Here is a 22430-nt window from a genome sequence, read left to right on the forward strand (position 1 = left end):
TTTTCAGGCAGGCTGTTCAACCAGTCCCGAGCTGGTCCCTTGAGTTTTAGCGGGAGGTATTTGATGGCATGAAGATCATCACCACAGGCCATATCAATATGGAGAAGAAAATCCTCAATCCATACCGCGAGATATGTTGTTCCATCATATGATTCGATATTCACGGGTTTAAACCCTTCTGGGAATTCGTGCTCCATTACTTCATCAGTGAAGCATAGGGGGTGTGCGGCGCCTCTATATCGGGCCAAGTCGCGTCGTAGCTCAGATGGAGTCCGTCTGCAGTTTTTGGCCTGGCCGTGGTTATGCTTGTCACGCTCGGCTAGATAGCCGTCGTCAAGCGTCAGTGCACGCCCCCGCGATCCCTAGATCGATCTGGTCTGACCTTTTCTATTTTCCAGGTCCTGCCGTCATATGTATATCCCCGAGCTGTTGTGTCTCTATTTTTAGGGCGAGGTGGTATGGGCTGGTGTTCGGCCTAAACTACCGTTTTGTCCCAGCCACACGGTGGTCGGTCAGCTGCGTTACGTGCTGACGGTACGGGGTCCAGTGCCTCGTCGTCGTATTGAGGTAGAAGTTTATGCTTCGGGTAACTTTTGGTTGGGCGCTCGAGGCCGTATTCCTCGGCTGCCAGGACGTTAGTCCACCTGTCGTTGAGTAAATCTTGATCAGCTTGAAGCTGCTGTTGCTTCTTTTTCAGGCTCCTTGCAGTGGCTATTAGCCGGCGCTTAAAGCGCTCCTGCTCGAGAGGTTCCTCCGGCACGATAAAGTCTTCGTTGCCGAGGCTCACCTCATCCTCGGAGAGTGGAAGATAATTGCTGTCCTCCGAGTCTTCATTTACGACCTGTTCATCAGGGCTAACTTGCCCATCTTCCCGATCATCCTGTTCGGAGGTTGGCTCGACGGGTTCTTCTTCGTCTTCGGCATCGTCTGGAGTGTTGTTGTCTCTCGTGCCGGTATTGCTGTCTTTTCCACGGCATGATTTAGAGCGGCGCCGCTGACGTCGACGCTTTGGTTGTATCTCAGGAGGTTTATCCTCGACTGGATTCTTCTCGTTCTCGTTGTTGCCCTCTTTGGGTGTATCCACCATGTACACGTCATGCGAAGCGGTGGCCGTCTAGCGTCCGGTAAACGGCGGGTTTTCGGCCTGCTCCTCTCCGGCATCGTCGTCCATACCGTCGATGTCTTCGGAGCCGTAGTCGAGCATGTCTGTTAAGTCCTCGACAGTGGCTATGAAGTGGGCGGTGGGTGGGACGTAAAATTCCTCGCTCTCAGCCCCTAGTCTGGGTTGGGCGTAGTTCGGACATTGCTCCTCTATAATGACGAGGGATCGCATCAAGTTCAGAGCCTCGCTTAAAGGCGAGGTTTGTCCAGGGAGGAGAGAATCCGTGGAGTACGGCGGGAAGGGAACTCATTGGCCGAACCAACACAATGCTGACTCCGAGGGTTCGGAGCCAGTGTCCAGAGAAGAGTCCGGCTTCATGATGGTTGCCAGCGACACTACTTCCTCCGGCTCTCCTGTACTGGGCTTAGTGGCCGTAGATAGTCCGGCGGGCTCAGGAATCCCGTCTTTGGACATGGCGACGCGCCCCGGATCTAAAGCTAGAGCGGAGGTTGGAGTCGTGAACCCTTGGAAGATCAAGTCTCCTCGGATATCAGCGACATAGTCCAGATTTCCAAAACTAATCTGGTGACCTGGGGCGTAGCGGTCGATCTGCTCTAGATGGTCAAGCGAGTTGGCCCGCAGTGCGAAGCCGCCGAACACAAAGATCTGGCTGGGGAGGAAAACCTTCCCCAGGGCAGCATTGTTGTAGATGACTGATGGAGCCATTGAACCTTCTGATGATGACATAGCGGAACTCTCAATGAAAGCACCAATGTCGGTGTCAAAACCGGCGGATCTCGGGTAGGGGGTCCCGAACTGTGCGTCTAAGGTTCGGGCCCTCTTGATGGAGGTAATACCCTACTTCCTGCTTGATTGATCTTGATGAAACTTGAAGATTACAAGAGTTGATCTACCATGAGATCGTAATGGCTAAACCCTAGATGTCTAGCCTGTATGATTATGATTGCCTCTACGGACTAAACCCTCTGGTTTATATAGACACCAGAGTGGCCTAGGGTTGTACAGAGTCGGATTACAAAGGAAGGAATCTACATATCCGAACGCCAAGCTTGCCATCCACGCAAAGGAGAGTCCCATCCGGACACGGGAAGAAGTCTTCTGTCTTGTATCTTCATAGCCCATTAGTCCGGCCCATGTTACATAGTCCGGACGCCCGAGGACCCCTTAATCCAGGACTCACTTAGCCACCGCGCCCTGGTGGGTTGTGGCCTCCTCGGCCCACCTCCGGTGCCCATCTTCTGGTATATAAGTGATTTTGACCTAGAAAAACTAAAGGGAAGACTTTCGGGACAGAGCGCCGCCATCTCGAGGCGGAACTCGGGCAGGAGCACTTTTGCCCTCCGGAGGAGCGATTCTGCCGGGGGAACTTCCCTCCCAGAGGGGGAAATCATCGTCATCATCATCACCAACAACTCTCCCATCTTGGGGAGGGCAATCTCCATCAACATCTTCACCAGAACCATCTCATCTTAAACCCTATTTCAACTCTTGTATTCAATCTTGTTACCGGAACTATAAATTGGTGCTAGGGGGTGACTAGTAGTGTTGATTGCATCTTGTAGTTGATACTTTATGGTTTATTTGGTGGAAGATTATATGTTCAGATCCATTATGCATATTAATACCCCTCTGATCATGAGCATGTTGATTATTTGTGAGTAGTTACTTTTGTTCTTGAGGTCACGGGATAAATCATGTTGCAAGTAATCATGTGAATTTGATATGAGTTCGATATTTTGATGGTATGTATGTTGTGATTCCCTTAGTGGTGTCATGTGAATGTAGACTACATGACACTTCACCATATTTGTGCCTAAGGGAATGCATTGTGGAGTAGTAAATAGATGGTGGGTTGCGAGAGTGACAGAAACTTAAACCCCAGTTTATGCACTATTCCGTACGGGACCGATTGGATCCTAGAGTTTTTAATGCTATGGTTAGAATTTATTCTTAATACTTTTCTCATAGTTGCGGATGCTTGCGGGAGGGTTAATCATAACTAGGAGGTTTGTTCAAGTAAGAACAACACCTAAGCACCGGTCCACCCACATATCAAATTATCAAAGTAGCGAACACAAATCAAACCAACATGATGAAAGTGACTAGATGAAATTCCCGTGTACCCTCAAGAACACTTTGCCTATCATAAGAGACCGTTTTGGCCTGTCCTATGCCTCAAAAGGATTGGGCTACCTTGCTGCATACTTATTGTTATCATGTTTACTTGCTCGTTACAAATTATCTTGCTATCAAATTATCCGCTACTTACAATTTCAGCACTTGCAGACATTACCTTACTGAAAACTACTTGTCATTTCCTTCTGCCCCTCGTTGGGTTCGACACTCTTACTTATCGAAAAGAGCTACAATTGATCCCCTATACTTGTGGGTCATCAAGGCTATTTTCTGGCGTCGTTGCCGGGGAGTAGGGGTGGACTAACGAGCTGCTCGGCTCGTTAAGCTCGTGCTCGTTAGGCTCGTGCTCGTTAATGCTCAACTCGTTAAGCTCGTTAATATTAACAAGCAGAAAATCCTGCTCGGCTCGGTTAGTTTGAAGCTCGTTAAGCTCGTGAGCGCTCGCGAGCACTCATTAACAGATTTTGATGTCTTATGGTCTATAGAATGAGTCTTTATATTTGTTTTTTAAGAAGGAAGATGGTGACTACAAAATAAAATGCACTAGTTTGTTGCCTCCTATATAGATTAGATTTTATAAATGGCCTGAGGTGCTATGAAACGGTTGTCATCTAAGATGAAAATATGTGTTGTGTTGTTGCTAACGAGCTTAACGAGCTTCTCGTGAAACTCGTTAGTTAAGCTCGTTATGCTTAACGAGCTGAAATCAATGCTTGGCTCTGTTCATTAAGAAGCAAACCACGAGCTTAACGAGCTGAACTATCGAGCGCTCGTTATGCTCGCGAGCTACGAGCTTTTGGTCCAGCCCTATCGGGGAGTGAAGCGCCTTTGGTAAGTGGAATTCGGTAAGGAAACATTTATATAGTGTGCTGAAATTTATTGTCACTTGTTACTATGGAAAACAATCCTTTGAGGGGTTTGTTCGGGGTATCTTCACCTCGTCCGGAACCACAATTAATTGCCCCTCAACCTACTACACCTACTGTAAATATTGAATATGAAATTCCTTTGGGTATGATAGAACAACTGCTAGCTAATCCTGATGCAGGAGATGGAACAAAACATCCTGATATGCAATTGATATATGTAGAACAAATTTGTGGATTGTTCAAGCTTGCAAGTTTTCCCGGAGATGAGGTGATGAAAAAGGTTTTCCCTTTATCTTTCAAGGGAAAAGCATTGGCATGGTATGGGCTATGCGATGATATTGGATCATGGAATTGGAATCGTTTAAAATTGGAGTTTCACCAAAAAAAATTATCCTATGCATCTAGTTCATCGTGATCGGAATTATATATAATTTTTGGCCTCGTGAAGGAGAAAGTATCGCTCTAGCTTGGGGGAGGCTTAAGTCAATGTTGTATTCATGCCCCAATCATGAGCTCTCAAGAGAAATTATTATTCAGAACTTTTATGCTCGGCTTCTCGTAATGATCAAACCATGTTGGATACTTCTTGTGCTGGTTCTTTTATGAAGAAAACTATTGAATTACGGTGGGATCTTTTGGAAAGAATTAAACACAACTCTGAAGATTGGGAACTCGACGAAGGTAAAGAGTCAGGTATAAAGCTTAAGTATGATTGTGTCAAATCTTTTATGGATACCGATGCTTTTCAAAAGTTTAGCACTAAATATGGACTTGACTCTGAGATAGTAGCCTCCTTTTGTGAATCATTTGATACTCATGTTGAACTCCCTACAGAGAAGTGGTTTAAATATCACCCACCAATTATAGATGAAATTAAAGAACTAGTACCAGTTAAAGAAGAAACTTTACTTTATAATGTTGATCTAGTTGTTCCTGCTTATATTGAGAAACCCCCTTTTCCTGTAAGGATAAAGGAACATGCTAGAGTTTCAACTGTGGTTAACAAAAGCTATGTTAGAACACCTAAACCTGATGAACAAATTAGAGTTGAACCTAATATTGCTATGATTAAAGATCTCTTAGAAGAAGATATGGATGGGCATGTTATCTACTTCTGTGCAGAAGCTGCTAGGATTGCCAAACCCGAAAAAAGGGATAAAAACAGACTAGTTGTTGGCCTGCCTGTCATTTCAGTTAAAATAGGAGATCACTCTTATCATGGTTTATGTGACATGGGTGCTAGTGTGAGTGCTATTCCTTACAAGTTATATCAAGAAATTAGAGAAGACATAGCACCTACAAAGTTAGAAGACATAGATGTTACTATTAAACTTGCAAATAGAGACACCATGTCACCTTGTGGGATTATTAGAGATGTTGAAGTCTTTTGTGGGAAAGTAAAATACCCTGCCGGTTTTCTTGTTCTTGGTTCCCCACAAGATGACTTCTATCCCATTATCTTTGGTCGACCTTTCTTGCACACAGTTAATGCTAAGATAGATTGCCAGAAACAAATTGTGGGTGTTAGCTTTGGTGATGAGTCTCATGAATTTAATTTTTCCAAATTCAGTAGAAATTATCATGAAAAAGAATTGCCTAGTAAGTATGAATTAATTGGTCTTGCTTCTATTGTTGTGCCACCCACTGATCCTTTAGAACAATACTTCCTAGACCATGAAAATGATTTACATATGCATGAAAGAAATGAAATAGATAATATTTTCTTTGAACAACGTCCTCTACTTAAACACAATTTTCCTATTGAGACTCTAGGAGGTCCTCCTCCACCTAAAGGTGATCCCGTGTTTGAATTAAAACAATTGTCGGACACTCTGAAATATGCTTATCTTGATGAAAAGAAGATATATCCTGTTATTATCAGTGCTAACCTTTCAGAACATGAAGAATAAAGATTGTTAAAAGTTCTAAGGAAGCACCAACCTGCAATTGGATATACTCTTGATGATTTAAAGAGCATTAGTCCCACTCTATGTCAGCAAAAAATTAATATGGAACCTGATGCTAAACCAGTTGTTGATCACCAACGTCGGTTAAATCCGAAGATGAAAGAGGTGGTAAGAACGGAAATATTAAAACTTCTCGAAGCAGGTATAATCTATCCTATAGCTGATAGTAGATGGGTAAGTCCTGTTCATTGTGTCCCTAAGAAAGGAGGTATAACTATTGTTCCTAATGATAAGAATGAACTTATTCCACAAAGAATTGTTACAGGCTATAGAATGGTAATTGATTTCAGAAAATTAAACAAAGCTACTAGAAAAGATCATTACCGTTTGCCTTTTATTAATCAAACGTTTGAAAGATTATCTAAGCACACACACTTTTGCTTCCTTGATGGATACTCTGGCTTTTCACAAATACTTGTTTCTCAGCCAGATCAAGAAAAGACCACTTTATTTGTCTTTTTGGAACATATGCTTATAGACGTATGCCTTTTGGTTTATGTAATGCACCTGCTATCTTTCAAAGATGCATGATGGCTATATTCTCTGATTTTTGTGAAAAGATTGTTGAGGTTTTCATGGATGACTTTTCTGTTTATGGGAAGTCTTTTGATGATTGTTTAAGCAATCTTGATCGAATTCTGCAGAGATGTGAACAAACAAATCTCGTCTTGAACTGGGAGAAGTGCCACTTTATGGTTAATGAAGGCATTGTCTTGGGTCATAAAATTTCTGAAAGAGGTATTGAAGTGGACCAAGCTAAGGTTGATGCAATTGAGAAAATGCCATGTCCCAAGGACATTAAAGGTATTCGTAGTTTCCTAGGTCATGTTGGTTTCTATAGGAGATTTATCAAAGACTTCTCAAAAATTTCTAGGCCTCTTACTAATCTTTTGCAAAAGGGTATTCCTTTTGTTTTTGATGATGATTGCCTGGAAGCCTTTGAAACACTCAAGAAATCTTTAATTACTGCACCTATTGCTCAACCACCTCATTGGAACTTGCCTTTTGAAATTATGTGTGATGCTAGTGATTATGCTGTTGGTGTTGAGGACAAAGGGTTGATAAGAAATTAAATGTTACTCATTATGCTAGTAAAACTCTAGACAGTGCTCAAAGAAATTATGCTACTACTGAAAAATAATTCTTAGCAGTGGTGTTTGCTTGTGATAAGTTTAGACCTTATATTGTTGATTCCAAAGTAACTGTTCACAAAGACCATGCTGCTATTAAATATCTTATGGAGAAGAAAGACGCTAAACCTAGACTTATTCGTTGGGTTCTCTTGTTACAAGAACTTGATTTGCATATTATTGATAGAAAAGGAGCTGAGAACCCCGTAGCTGATAACTTGTCTAGGCTTGAAAATGTGCTTGATGACCCACTCCCTATTGATGATAATTTTCCTGATGAGCAGTTAGCTGCAATAAATGTTGCTAATAGTACTCCTTGGTATGCTGACTATGCTAATTACATTGTTGCTAAATATTTGCCACCTAGGTTTACTTACCAACAAAAGAAAAAATTCTTCTATGATTTAAGACATTACTTTTGGGATGACCCACATCTTTATAAAGAAGGAGTAGATGGTATTATTAGACATTGTGTACCTGAGCATGAATAGGGACAAACCCTACGGAAATGTCACTCCGAACCATATGGAGGGCATCATGCTGGAGATAGAACTGCTCATAAGGTATTGCAATCTGGATTTTATTGGCCTACTCTCTTCAAGGATGCTCGTAAGTATGTCGCATCTTGTGATGAATGCCAAAGAATAGGTAATATCGGTAAGCGTCAAGAAATGCCTATGAATTATTCACTTGTTGTTGAACCATTTGATGTTTGGGGATTTGATACATGGGACCTTTTCCTTCCTCTAATGGGTATACACATATTTTGGTTGCTGTTGATTATGTTACTAAATGGGTAGAAGCTATTCCAACTAGTAGTGCTGATCACAACACCTCTATTAAAATGCTTGAGGAAGTTATTTTCCCAAGATTTGGAGTCCCTAGATATTTAATGACTGATGGTGGTTCACACTTTATTCATGGTGCTTTTCGTAAGATGCTTGCTAAGTATGATGTTAACCATAGAATTGCATCACCTTATCATGCTTAGTCTAGTGGTCAAGTTGAGCTTAGCAATAGAGAAATAAAATTAATTTTGCAAAAGACTGTAATAGGTCCAGGAAGAATTGGTCTAAGAAATTAGATGATGCACTTTTGGGTTATAGAACAACATATAAAAATCCTATGGATATGTCTCCTTATAAAATGGTTTATGGAAAAGCTTGTCATTTACCTCTTGAGTTAGAACATAAAGCTTATTGGGCAGTTAAAGAACTCAACTACGATTTCAAACTTGCTGGTGAAAAGAGGTTATTTGATATAAGCTCATCAGATGAATGGAGAACCCAAGCTTATGAAAATGCTAAGTTATTCAAAGAAAAAGTGAAAAGATGGCATGACAAAAGAATTCAAAAATGTGAGTTTAAAGTTGGAGAATATGTTCTTTTGTACAACTCTCATTTTAGATTCTTTGCAGGCAAACTCCTCTCCAAATGAGAATGCCCCTATGTCATCGCGGATGTTTACCGGTCCGGAGCCATCAAAATAAATAATTTCGAAGGCACTAACCCGAAGGTTGTCAACGGGCAACGAATAAAGCATTATATCTCAGGTACGCCTATTAATGTTGAAAGCAATATTATCCAAACTTTGACACCTGAAGAACACATAAAAGAGTCCTTCCGGAACACGCCAGAATCGTCACAATAAGGAGGTACGTGATACGGTAAGTAAACGGACTCCGAAAAATCTGCAAAAATATTTTTTATCAGTTTTGGAATTTTTTAAAATTTTGGAAATAAGGAAACTTCCAGGAAGCGTCCCCTGGTGGGCACAAGACACCAGGGCGCGCCAGGCCTGCCTGACGCGCCTAGGTGGGTTGTGCCCACCTGGGACACCTCCCGTACTCTGTTTTTCTTCTGTATGCTTGTCCTCCAAGATAAAAAATCTATATATACTCCCTGAACCTGTTAACCACCGTATCGCGGAGAAAATCCTTTGTTCTCTTTTCTTGCTGTTTCTGGTCAGATTTATCAAGCCAGGCATCATGTCTTCCTGCTCCTCCAACAACATGGAAGAAGATGCTTGGCTGATGAAGATCGAGACAGAGAAGGAGGAGCAAGTTCGCTTGATCACCACCATCACCTTCTTCACCACCAAAGGAGAATCGAGTATCGGGTATGGGCACTCCCCTTGGCTTCCGCCAAGCTTGGGGGAGGTGCCCCGGTATCGTATCATCCCTCTATATTTTTGCTTTTACTTATCTTAGTTCAATCTTTTACTTAGCTGAATAAAGTTTAGTTCGATCTTTTCTTCTTTGGGAGTTTGCTTAGTAATCTATCATTGTTATCGTGTGCAAGTCATGTAATAAAGTTAGTTCGAGTTTTTACTTTCATTACTTTCATGTTGCAAATAAAGAAAAGAAAAAGAGAAAGAAAGCAAATAAAAGAAAGGAAAATCAATAGGATCATATACTAATCCTATGGTAGGTGATAGCACCACATAAGGAAAAGTATAAGTAAGAAAATTTTATTAGAGATTGACAAACATAGCATTAGTCAGTGATGCAACTCATGAAAGAATCAATAAGGGAAGGGAAGATTCACGTATAAATATACTATCCTAGAAATCTTTTGTGATTGTGAGCCCTCATCAAAATATTATATGCCAAAATTGTTGACGTTGGACAAGGAAGACAATGTAATGGTTTATTTATGTTCATATTCACATAGAAGTCATATTGTCATAGATCCTTTAACATGTGATGCTTGCCCCCTATCTTTGCTAGCCAAAAATTCTGCACTAAGTAGAGATATTACTTGTGCATCCAAAAACCCTTAAACCCAATTTTTTTAAGTGTCCACCATACCTACCTAGGGACTGAACAAGATCCCTCAAGTAAGTTGTCATCGGTGCAAAAAGGCAATAAAATTTGCTTCTAAATATGTGAGTTCTTTTAGCGTAAGAGAAAATTGAGCCTTGCACGAACTTGGATGACAAAGAATAAAAGCGACAGACTGCATAATAAAGGTTGTCATCTTAAGGGGCAATGTAATGTGACGTTCTTTTGCACTAAGGGGTTGAGGATGCAAACAAATAAGCGCATGGCAACCTCTGCTTCCCTCTGCAAAGGGCCTATGTTTTACTTTTATGTATTTACTTTTATGCAAAGAGTCAAAGTTTTCCTTCTATTCCTTTTATTTTTCTCTTTTGGCAAGCATCATGTGGTGAGGAAAGATCACCCTTCAGGTGAGTATGTTGGGAGGCGAAACTATAAGCCCCTATCTTTCTATGTGTCCGGTTGAAACGTTTTGCTCATATGTACTCGGTGAGTGTTAGGAATCATAGAAGACTATATGATGGTTGAGTATGTGGACTTGCCTAAAGGCTCCGACACGTGACCCTTCCTGAAAAGATGATGAATTGTAGTTGCAAAGTTGACTGAGAACATAGTTTGTTGGTTTCTAATAGAGTTTTTACTTTATACTTCGATTGTGTGATGAACTGTTACTTATTCATGGGAAGTGTATGATAAAAGTTCTATGATAAAAGTTTTATGTTTAAATTTGTTGCTGTCATAATAATCAACATGATGCTTCTATGTCCGTATTTTGTTTTTATCGACACCTCTCTCTCAAAGCATGTGGACATGTTTTTCGATTTTGGTTTTCGCTTGAGGACAGGTGAGGTCTAAGCTTGGGGGAGTTGATACGTCCACTTTGCATCATGTTTTCTTACTGTTATTTGCAATGTTTTTATCCATAATAATGCTTTTTGGAGTAATTCTAATGCCTTTTGTCTCATAATTTGCAAGGTACACACCAAGAGGGAGAATTCCGGCAGCTGGAAATATGAACCTGAAAAAGCTACGTCAGGCCACCTATTCTGCACAACTCCAAATGAGCTGAAACTTTACGGAGATTTTCTATGGATTATTTAAGAAATATTGGAGCCAATAATCACCAGACGGGGGCCACTAGGTGGGCACAACCCACCTGGGCGCGCCAGGGTGGGTTGTGGCCTCCTCGGCCCACCTCCGGTGCCCATATTCTGGTATATAAGTGATTTTGACCTAGAAAAATAAAATAAAGGGAAGACTTTCGGGACAGAGCACCGCCTCTCGAGGCAGAACTTGGGCAGGAGCACTTTTGCCCTCCGACGGAGCGATTCTGCCAGGGGAACTTCCATCCCAGAGGGGGAAATCATCGTCATAATCATCACCAACAACTCTCCAATCTTGGGGAGGGCAATCTCCATCAACATCTTCACCAATACCATCTCATCTCAAACCCTAGTTAATCTCTTGTATTCAATCCTGTTACCGGAACTATAGATTGGTGCTAGGGGGTGACTAGTATTGTTGATTGCATCTTGTAGTTGATACTTTATGGTTTATTTGGTGGAAGATTATATGTTCAGATCCATTATGCATATTAATACCCCTCTGATCATGAGCATGTTGATTATTTGTGAGTAGTTACTTTTGTTCTTGAGGTCACGGGATAAATCATGTTGCAAGTAATCATGTGAATTTAATATGAGTTCGATATTTTGATGGTATGTATGTTGTGATTCCCTTAGCGGTGTCATGTGAACGTATACTACATGACACTTCACCATATTTGGGCCTAAGGGAATGCATTGTGGAGTAGTAAATAGATGGTGGGTTGCGAGATTAACAGAAACTTAAACCCCAGTTTATGCACTATTCCGTAAGGGACCGATTGGATCCTAGAGTTTAATGCTATGGTTAGAATTTATTCTTAATACTTTTCTTGTAGTTGCGGATGCTTGCGGGAGGGTTAATCATAAGTAGGAGGTCTTTTCAAGTAAGAACAGCACCTAAGCACCGGTCCACCCACATATCAAATTATCAAAGTAGCGAACACAAATCAAACCAACATGATGAAAGTGACTAGATGAAATTCCCGTGTACCCTCAAGAACGCTTTTCCTATCATAAGAGATCATTTTGGCCTGTCCTTTGCCTCAAAAGGATTGGGCTACCTTGCTGCGTACTTATTGTTATTATCGTTACTTGCTCGTTACAAATTATTTTGCTATCAAATTATCCGCTACTTACAATTTCAGCACTTGCAGACATTACCTTACTGAAAACTACTTGTCATTTCCTTCTGCTCCTTGTTGGGTTCGACACTCTTACTTATCGAAAAAGCTACAATTGATCCCCTATACTTGTGGGTTATCAGGCCGGCGCAAGTTTTTGGCTTGGGGGCAAATATTTCCAGCCATGTCCACCCCAAGCACCTCTACTCCTCGACGAGGAGGGCGCGTGGCGCGCAGCAAGGAAGCGGCCGGGCGCCACCGCTCCTCGAGCTCGCCCTGCGGCGGCTCTGGCACGCCCGGACCGGCCCGCGATGAGCAGGGTGGCGACGGCGTTGCGCTGTGAGCAAGGTGGCGATGGCGGCGCGCGGTGAGCAAAGGGCGGGCGGTGAGGAGGCAGAGGCCGGCGCGCGGAGAGGAGGCGGCCGCGACCAACAGCGTTGAGGAGGCAGAGGCCGATTGCCGGAGACGTCGAGCGTCCGGAGCGTGGCCTGCGGCAGCGCGGGCACCAGCCCCGTCGAGCAGCAGTGAGGTGAGCCGTGGTACACGGGCGAGCTCCCGCGGGATCCGGGAGCTCCGCATCGGCGGCAATGGCTCCGGCGACGCCGACAGCCTCGAGAGCTTGCCGCGCCGGCCCATCTTCTCCGACTGGTCCGCCTCGGCGCGCGGGCCTTGCTCACGGCGGCCGCGGAGCGCGTCATCACCGACACCACCGGCTTCACCTCCTCCTCCTCCTCCGGCACTGTCGCCATCGACATTGCCATGGCTGGCAGCACGACCATAGGCGCTTCACTTGCCTGCATCAGCATCGGCATCTCGGGACGGTGAACGAAGCGAAGCTGGCGGCAGCCGAGGTCTGGCTCTGCTCCACAACAACGCCATCAGAGGAGGCCGGGGATGGCTCCATGCGCTCGCGCCTGGAAAGCGCGAGGAGGAGGAGCACGATGGCATTGCCGAGGACGAACACGAAGCAGGGGCTAAAGAGGAGCGAGCCCGCGACGCGCAGAGCGGCGGAGGCCACGGACGGCGCGGGAGGAGGACCAGGAGAGGAGCGCCGCGAGGGCGATGAGCTCGCCGACCCGCAGCATCCGGAATAGGAGGCGAAGCCGCAGCGCTGCTCCGGTGGCGCCCATGGCGGACATGCGAGATGCTACTTCGGGTCTGAGGCGCGGCGAGAGCACGTGGCTGCCAGCGAGGTGAGCCGCGGTACGCGGGGCGGCGGACATGCACTGCACGTGGTGGGCCTAGTGAGAAAAAGAAAGGAGATAGAGAGATTAGAGGCTGGCAGTGGGCCTTTTGCAGCCAAAAAATAGTGCCGGCGCCCCTAGCTACCCCCCGATTCCCTGGGTTTGCCTTGCGTGCGCTGACCGTAGTTTTCATCAAATCCGGCCCAAAACGAGCCTGTGGGGGTGCGACTGGGACACTTTTTTAATGCCGGTGCCAAAAAAAGGCTCCTGGGGCCATCTTGGGGCGCGGCTGGAGATGCTCTTAGGAGCCATAAAAATCGCCGCCTGGGGGCGAGTCGGCGGTAGAATCGGCACCGGGGGCGGTTGGGCATCCAGTCGTCGCCCCCAGGCGCTGATATTGGCCCAGTTTTCGGCCCACTTTCGGCGAATAAAGGCCCCATATGGGTGAGAATCGACCCATATTCGGCGTGGTTCGTCGTGGTTCGACGTTGAATTCTCAACATAAATATTTTTTTATCACATAGTTCAGCACAGAAAATCAAGTTGTTCAACAAAATAGTGCAACAACAAATAGTTCAATACAAATTATATAGTTCAACAAATAAAAACTCGTCACACGCTGAGCTAGGCGTCGCCCTTGATCCTCCATAGGTGCTCCACTAGATCCTACTGAAGTTGATGATGCACCTGTGGGTCTCGGATCTCCTAACGCATATTGAGGTAGGCAGTCCAGGTTGCTGGTAGCTGGTGATCAACTTTGGCTAGAGGACCCTGCCAGTAGTATGGTTCAGTGTCAAACACTAGCTCTTCCTGCTCGCTCTCGATGATCATGTTGTGCAAGATGACACAACAAGTCATGATCTCCCACATTTGATCTTTCGACCAGGTCTGAGCAGGGTACTGGACAACAGCAAATCGAGATTGGAGCACACCAAATGCCCGCTCGACATCCTTCCTGCAAGCCTCCTGCACCTTGGCAAAGTGGGACTTCTTGCCTCCTGGCACAGCGTTTGAGATAGTCTTCACAAATGTAGACCATCTCGGATAGATGCCATCAGCTAGGTAGTCCCCCTTGTTGTAGTGCCGCCCATTGACCTCGAAGTTGACCGGATGATAATGACCTTCAACAAGCTTGGCAAAGACAGGGGAGCACTGCAGCACGTTGATGTCATTGTGAGTTCCTGGCATACCAAAGAAGGAGTGCCAAATCCAAAGGTCCTGTGTGGCCACCGCCTCAAGTACCACACTCCAACCGCCATTGTACATCCCTTGTCAAGCAAATGGGCAGTTCTTCCATTTCCAATGCATGCAGTCGATGCTTCCAAGCATCCAAGGAAATCCTCTTGCTGCATTCTGTGCTAGGATCTGAGCAGTGTCTTCCGCATTGGGTGTTCACAAGTATTGCGGTCCAAACACTGCCACCACTGTCAGACAGAACTTGTAGAAACACTCAATGGTGGTGGACTTGGCCATGCGCCCATAGTCGTCGAGTGAATCACCAGGAGCTCCGAATGCAAGCATTCTCATCGCTGTCATGCACTTCTGGATCAAGGTGAATCCAAGTTTGCCGGCGCAATCCTTCTTGCACTTGAAGTAGCTGTCGAACTCCCGGATGGAATTCACAATCTTGAGGAAAAGCTTTCGGCTCATCCGATAACGGCACCGAAATGTTTTGTCACCGTGCAGTGGAGCGTCGGCTGTCGGTGTCAAAACCGGCGGATCTCGGGTAGGGGGTCCCGAACTGTGCATCTAAGGTCGATGGTAACAGGAGACAGGGGACACAATGTTTACCCAGGTTCGGGCCCTCTCTATGGAGGTAATACCCTACTTCCTGCTTGATTGATCTTGATGAATATGAGTATTACAAGAGTTGATCTACCACGAGATCGTAATGGCTAAACCCTAGAAGTCTAGCCTGTATGACTATGGTAACGATCTGTCCCTATCCGGACTAAGCTCTCCGGTTTATGTAGACACCGGAGAGATCTAGGGTTACACAAGGTCGGTTACAGAAAAGGAATCTTCATAACTGATCGACAGGCTTGCCTTCCACGCCAAGGAGAGTCCCATCCGGACACGGGTGAGAGTCTTCGGTCTTGGTATCTTCACAGCCCATCAGTCCGGCCCATGGCTAACAGGCCAGACGCCCGAGGACCCCTTAGTCCAGGACTCCCTCGGTAGCCCCTGAACCTGGCTTCCATGACGAGGAGTCCGGCACGCAGATTTTTCTTCGGCATTGCAAGGCGGGTTCCCCCTTTCCGAACTCCAAGATAGTCTTCGGACGTAATGATTGTATCCGGACCTGTACACACAACCGCAGAGAGTATAATATTCTACGAGTCCAATCCGCTGACAACTTTTTGCAACATGACATCACGTCTGCCCGACCATTATTTTGAACCGTTTTTCATCTGCCGCTCCATGTATCGAGATGCGGTTGCCATTGGCACATCTTTTCAAAGCAGAGATCGTGTCCCCTTATTGCGGGATTCTCATCAATATGGGTATGGGTAACCCAACCGTGCCACTTACACGGCCCTTGGGAATAGGCGAGTTTTAAGGCGAGTGGGGAGGCGCTTGATATTCATGGCCTTTATAAGGGGATAAGGGTTCCCTTTCTTCACCCATGCTCTCTCTCTCTGCCCTTCCATCGTTGAGCTCCAGCGCCCAAGTTCTAGCTTTCCCCGTCCGAGAAAGCACTCCAATCATGTCCGGATCCGGAGCTGGAGGCAAGTGGATGGCCTCCTCCATTAAGAAGAAGGACATCAAGGAGCTCCGGGAGGCCGGATACCTGGCCAAGGAGATCGTTCACCGACTCCCGACCAAGGGACAGATCATCCCTACCCCAGAGCCCCATGAGAGGGTTGTGTTTCTCACACATTTCTTCCGCGGGCAAGGATTCCCTCTCCACCCGTTCGTCCGTGGACTGATGTTTTACTACAGGCTGGACTTCCATGATCTAGCCCCCAATTTTATCCTCAACATCTCGGCATTTATTGTTGTTTGCGAGGCCTTTCTCCGCATCCCACCTCACTTCAGCCTATGGCTGAAGACCTTCAATGTGAAGCCGAAGGTGGTGAGCGGCCAACAAGCAGAGTGCGGAGGCGCCATGGTGGGCAAGATGCCCAATGTCACCTGGCCTGAAGGCACCTTTGCGGAGAGGGTGAAGGGGTGGCAGTCGGGGTAGTTCTACATCACTGAGCCGCGTGACACCAACTGGGCGGCGGCCCCCGAATTCTGATCCGGAGTTCTGATGCGGCTCACCTCCTGGCAAAAGAGGGGTCTAACATGGGGTTCCTCGAATGAGCTAACTGGGCTCCAGACGTGCGTCCAGAACATGATAACCAAGAAAATCAAGCTTGTCAACGTGATACAGGTTATGCTCATTCACCGGATCCTTCCGTGCCAACGCCGGACTTGCTATTTGTGGGAGTTCGACCCGGCCAAGCACCAGACGCTACTAGAGCTCTTTGGCACAACGCACGAAGACATCTGGAAAGTGCTCTTCAAGGCCGGCAAAACACCACCACCCACGACCAAGGATCGCGGGCTTAGCTTAAAATGCCAGGCAAATTCGGTAAGTTCTTTCGTGTTTTCAAGGTATACCCTTTACTGGCATATTTTGAGGAAGGAGTCTAAGCCTTCCTATCAATTTTTTCAGGCCTAGATCGAGGTAGCGGGATGGATTAACTGTCCGGCTCCGCTGGCCGAAGACCAAGAATTCCCATTTCTGACGAAGATGCTGTTTCCGGCACCTTATGAGGTGCCGGAGAAGAAGGCCAAGAAAACGGTCAAGGGGGCCAGGAGGGGCCCTCGCCGAAAAGGTGCTTCAAACATGACGTCCGAAGGCGAGGCTCACTCTTCGGCCACCGAAGACGACGACGAGGAGGAAGAAGAAAGCGACTCTCCCCCTGAGGGGGGAAGGAAGAAAAGGGCGGCCTCCACAAATCTGGAGGCGAAGGCGCCCAAGCGGGGGAAGGGCTCTCTCGCGGATAACTCCGTGTGGGATGTCGATAGCAGTCCGGAGCGACCCCCAGACCAAGCCTCGGGCCGCATCGTAAGTACCAAAAACCTTATGCACGTCCAAATGTCTGGCCTTTCCGCTTTGTAATATTAATATGTTTAAATTATGCCATTGCAGTCCGGCCCGTGATAGCTCCCTGCGATCCTCAACAGGAGGTTCGCTAGATTCAAAGGAGATGGCCAACGTGTCACCGCCGCCCGCTTACTCTCCCCCGGCCAAGGGTGATGAAGAGGTGGTGTCCCAAAGGAACTTCCCAGGTTAGGGAGAGGCTCCGGAGGCCGTCGAGGCGGCGCCAAAGGATGATTCCTCGGTCGCCGGACACATGGGGGAAAAAGCCCCCATGGGGACTGGTGATGGGGGACAAGTTCAATTCGGCCCCCAGCCGGATACCATTTCAGAGACCTACACGGCTCCAAAGTCAAGCGAGCAGCCTTCCCCGAAAGGAGGAGTTGTGCCTGTTCCGCCGGTGACCTCTGTCCAATCAGAGGCACCGGATAATCTGCTGGAAGCGCTACGAGGCGCTTCCATTGTAGATGAACACCGTACCCTTATGGGTACAGTGATCGAGAAGGTTCAGTTCGCCAAAAGCGGACTGACTAAAGCCTGCGCTAGCCTTCTAACAGGATTTGAGGTAAGTAATGTAATTGTGGGAAGAATATCATAGTGTAGACAGCTGCCCCTGAGCGGGAAGAAAAAGCCGAACAGAGGATCAAAATAATTTTCGCAGGAGTCTAACATAAGATGTCTATGTGAATAAGTAGGCGTCACTGCTGGCTGCTACCTCTCATACTGCAGAGGTCTTCGGACTGAAGCGGGACCTGGAGCGGGCCGAGGAAGAGCTCGGCCTCATGAAGAAGCAGCTGGAGGACAGCGAAGGTATGCAGTAACCTGTGTGTATATTTAGGAAGGATGAATGGTTCGTGCTGACTAAAGTGTCATGAATTTTATTAGGGGCCACGACCGAGGTGGCAGCCCTCAAGAAGGTGTTAGCCGAGGCCGAGGACAAAGCGGCCAAGGAACGCGCTGCGCGCGAGAAGCACGAGGCCCGGGTCAGCGAGGTCCAGCAAGAGCTCCAGGACACCGTCAAGAAGTATGAGTCCTTGGAGCGTGATTCGAAGACGCAAGAGTCCGAACTTGCGAAGGCCCGCTAGAGCGCACAAGATGCCCGAGCCGAAGCCCAGAGCGCCCTCCAGGAAATCCAGGCGGCCAAGAAGATTGCAGCGGGTAAGGCTTTCATTATGCAAAGCAAGTCCGCGAAGGAAACGTTCCTTTTACTTACCTGAATTTGGAGCTCTCCAGGGGCGTTTACGGATCTGCCGTGCAACATATCAGATGCTGCCGAGTTCTATCGAGCCGAAGAAGGGAGTTCTACGGAGAAGTTGTTCTGGTCGCAATACCTTGGACCAGAACATCTGGTGCCCTTTAGCGACCAACTGAAACAGCTGGTCAAGCTGCACAAGGCGACCGAGCTAGCCATGAAGGACCTGATAGTCCGGCTATGGCCTTCTGAGCCCATGCCCAGCAGCTACTTCGGTCTTGTGAGTGCTTGCCCGCGGCTAGAAGTCGTGAAGCGGTCGGTCTACATTGAAGGTGCACGAATGGCCTTTGCCCGCGCCAAGATGCACTGGGCGAAGATGGATGCCAAGAAGCTGATGACCGAGGGGCTGCCTGAGGGCAAGGAGCACCGCCGACCCGAGCTATATTTTGATAGTGTCCTGGAGGGATCCCGCCTTGTGGCGGAGCAATGTGCGAAGGATGTTATATTCCCATGAAAACTTTCATGTTATCCTGTCCTGTAATATGAAACAAGGTCGTTATGTAATATAATGCTTGTGACTTTCTAAAATTTTACCTCCTGTGCGGCCGTTTATGAAATCTGAGGGTTGGCCAGTCGTCAGCTTCTGCCCCCACGTAGATACTACGGGGGTGTTCGGGATAAATGTAAACACTCTTTACTCCACCTTCTGGTCCTTAAAGGAGGTGTTTAGCGCAACGAACAAGGCAATCAGACTATACGGCTTTTATTGCCCTCACTTAGCCATAGGAGTTTGACAATGAGAATTTTGGCGAAGCCCCTAGTATTCGGAAGGCGAACTAGGGGCGCTATACACACCTGATCAGATAAAAACCGATTCCTCGCATAAAGCGGAAAAAATCTCGAAGGATTTGAAACCTCTCGAACAGCTGACCAGCTCTCGCCGCATGATGACAGTCAGTTTTCGGCTTTCTCTACCGAGGTGCTCGTCTGGAAGAACCGGGACACAATCGCAGTAGTTCTTCCTTTACTACCCTAGCTGATATAGCGGAACATATGGTAGTAAGCACAGGAGCCGGACAACCCAACTATTGACCAAAGACATGATTCGGAGCCGATGCATATAATGCTATAAGTTCCGGGTGCTGAACTATACTGTAAAAGTGTTCGGACTTTATTGCCGTACTATGGGGTGTGATGAAGCCCCTGGCGAAGTAATACGTACCAGAGTGTATGGGTGCGATGAGTAATAAATACAAAGGCAAGGATAAAACCAAGTAATAAGCTGACGCTGCCAATTCTTTTCCATTGTAATTTGATTAATACGTCGAGGCGTACTTGTGCAAGTAATGTGATAAGCAAGTAAGGCTATTTAACATGCCATGACCAAGAGCAAGCTACGTGCGGGTATGTAAAACAGGTATAGCAATCGTTAGCAGAGACCACCTGGGATTCCCTTGTACGTCAAAGCTCCTTGCCTCCTTGGTGTATCCGTCCCGTGATCGGTTCGATGATCAGGTTATCAGAAAAAGCCTCGAGAAGAGAAAAACCCGAAATGAAAAAGAAAAAGTGAAGGTGTGCAGATCCAGGGTCGGTCGAGCCGCACTATGGATCACTAGCTAGCTATGCCTCCATCGATGCCCATGGAATTTTGAGTGTGTAGTTATGTACGCGCGGTGCGAATGCTGCCATTTGATCGGGACTGGGACAGAGGCAAAATTGCTAGTTAAGCTCTTGACGAGCCGGGTTGTCTTGCTGCAGAAAAGTTGGGACTCTCTTAATGGTGTCTGGAGGCTCGACCGCCGAATTAAGGTTCTGCTGGAAAAGGTCGTGCTGTACTTCTGCTGCTAAGGCCGCGGTATGCTCCTCGGTACGTAGGGAGCGTTCCGTATTTCCATTGACTGTTATGACGCCACGTGGTCCGGGCATCTTGAGCTTGAGATAAGCGTAGTGAGGTACCGCATTGAATCGAGCAAATGCGGTTCGCCCGAGCAGTGCGTGATAGCCGCTGCGAAAGGGGACGATATCGAAGATTAACTCCTCGCTTCGGAAGTTGTTCGAAGATCCGAAGACGACCTCTAGTGTGATTGAGCCCGTACAGCGGGCCTCTACACCTGGTATGACTCCTTTAAAGGTTGTCCTTGTGGGCTTGATCCGTGATGGGTTAATGCCCATTTTGCGCACTGTATCCTGATAGAGCAGATTGAGGCTGCCGCCACCGTCCATGAGGGCTCGCGTCAGGTGGAATCCATCAATGATTGGGTCTAGGACTAGTGCGGCTGATCCGCCATGCCGGATACTGGTTGAATGATCCCGACGATCAAAAGTGATCGGGCACGATGACCATGGATTGAATTTTGGGGCGACCGGCTCTATCGCATAGACGTCCCTGAGTGCGCGCTTGCGCTCCCTCTTCGGGATGTGTGTAGCATATATCATGTTCACCGTTTTGATCTGAGGGGGAAACTTCTTCTGTCCCCCTATGTTTGGCTGCAGGGGCTCCTCATCATCGTCCTCGCTCTGCGATCCCTTTAACTTGTTCTCAGCATTTAACTTGCCGGCTTACTTGAAAACCCATCAATCTCTGTTGGTATGGTTGGCTGGTTTGTCTAGGGTGCCATGGATTTGGCACAGACGGTCGAGTATGCGGTCCAAGCTGAATGGTCCCTAACTGTTCCTTTTATACGGCTTCTTCCGCTGACCAGACTTGGAACCATTGAATCCGGCGTTAACTGTAGTGTCATCGGTATTATCACCATTGCTTCGGCGCTTGTTTCTGTTACGTTGGAGCTTGCCGTTGCTGTTTTTGACCTCGGTGGGGCCCGCCTCACTGGCTGTGTTCTTTCTACGAGCCAGCCAACTATCCTCACCTGCGCAAAAGCGGGTCATGAGTGCCGTGAGGGCTGCCATAGATTTCGGCTTTTCTCGCCCGAGGTGGCGGGCGAGCTATTCGTCACGGATGCTATGTTTAAAGGCCGCTAGGGCTTCGGCATCCGGACAATCAACGATCTAGTTCTTTTTAGTTAGGAATCTAGTCCAGAATTTCCTGGCTGACTCTCCAGGCTGTTGGACTATGTGACTTAAGTCATCGGCGTCTGGTGGCCGGACATATGTACCTTGGAAGTTGTCAAGGAAGGCTTCCTCCAAGTCCTCCCAGCTGCCGATGGAATTTTCAGGCAGGCTATTTAACCAGTGCCGAGCTGGCCCTTTGAGCTTTAGTGGGAGGTATTTGATAGCGTGGAGGTCATCTCCGCGGGCCATGTGGATGTGGAGGATAAAATCCCCGATCCATACCACGGGATCGGTTGTTCCGTCGTATGATTCGATATTGACGGGCTTGAACCCTTCAGGGAATTCATGATCCATTACTTCATCAGTGAAGCAAAGAGGGTGTGCGGCGCCTCTATATCGGGCCGCGTCGCGACATAGCTCCGATGGAGTCCGTCTATGGTTATCGACCTAGGCGTGACCAGGTTTGTCACGTCCGAATAGGTAGCCGTCGTCGCGCGTTGAGGAACGTCGTCACGATCCGTCGATCGATCTGGTGTATCCTGCTCCGCTGTCCAGGTCCTGACGAAGGTCGTATGTATGGCCCCGAGCTGTTTTTTCTCTATTTTTCGTGGAGGTAGGGCGGGCTGATGTTCGGCATGAGTTGCCACTTTATCCCGACCGCGTGGTGGTCGGTCCGCCGCACTGTCCCGACCGCGTGGTGGTCGGTCGGCCGCATTGCGCGAGG

At 47.2% G+C, this 22430-nt stretch overlaps 1 pseudogene; it reads right to left on the reverse strand.

Annotated features, from left to right (window-relative positions):
• Positions 1-12354: 12354 nt before the first annotated feature.
• LOC109770317 (uncharacterized) lies at positions 12355-13370 on the reverse strand (annotated as a pseudogene).
• Positions 13371-22430: the final 9060 nt, after the last annotated feature.

This window comes from Aegilops tauschii, chromosome 2 (assembly GCF_002575655.3).
Source record: "Aegilops tauschii subsp. strangulata cultivar AL8/78 chromosome 2, Aet v6.0, whole genome shotgun sequence".
Classification (NCBI taxonomy): domain Eukaryota; kingdom Viridiplantae; phylum Streptophyta; class Magnoliopsida; order Poales; family Poaceae; genus Aegilops; species Aegilops tauschii.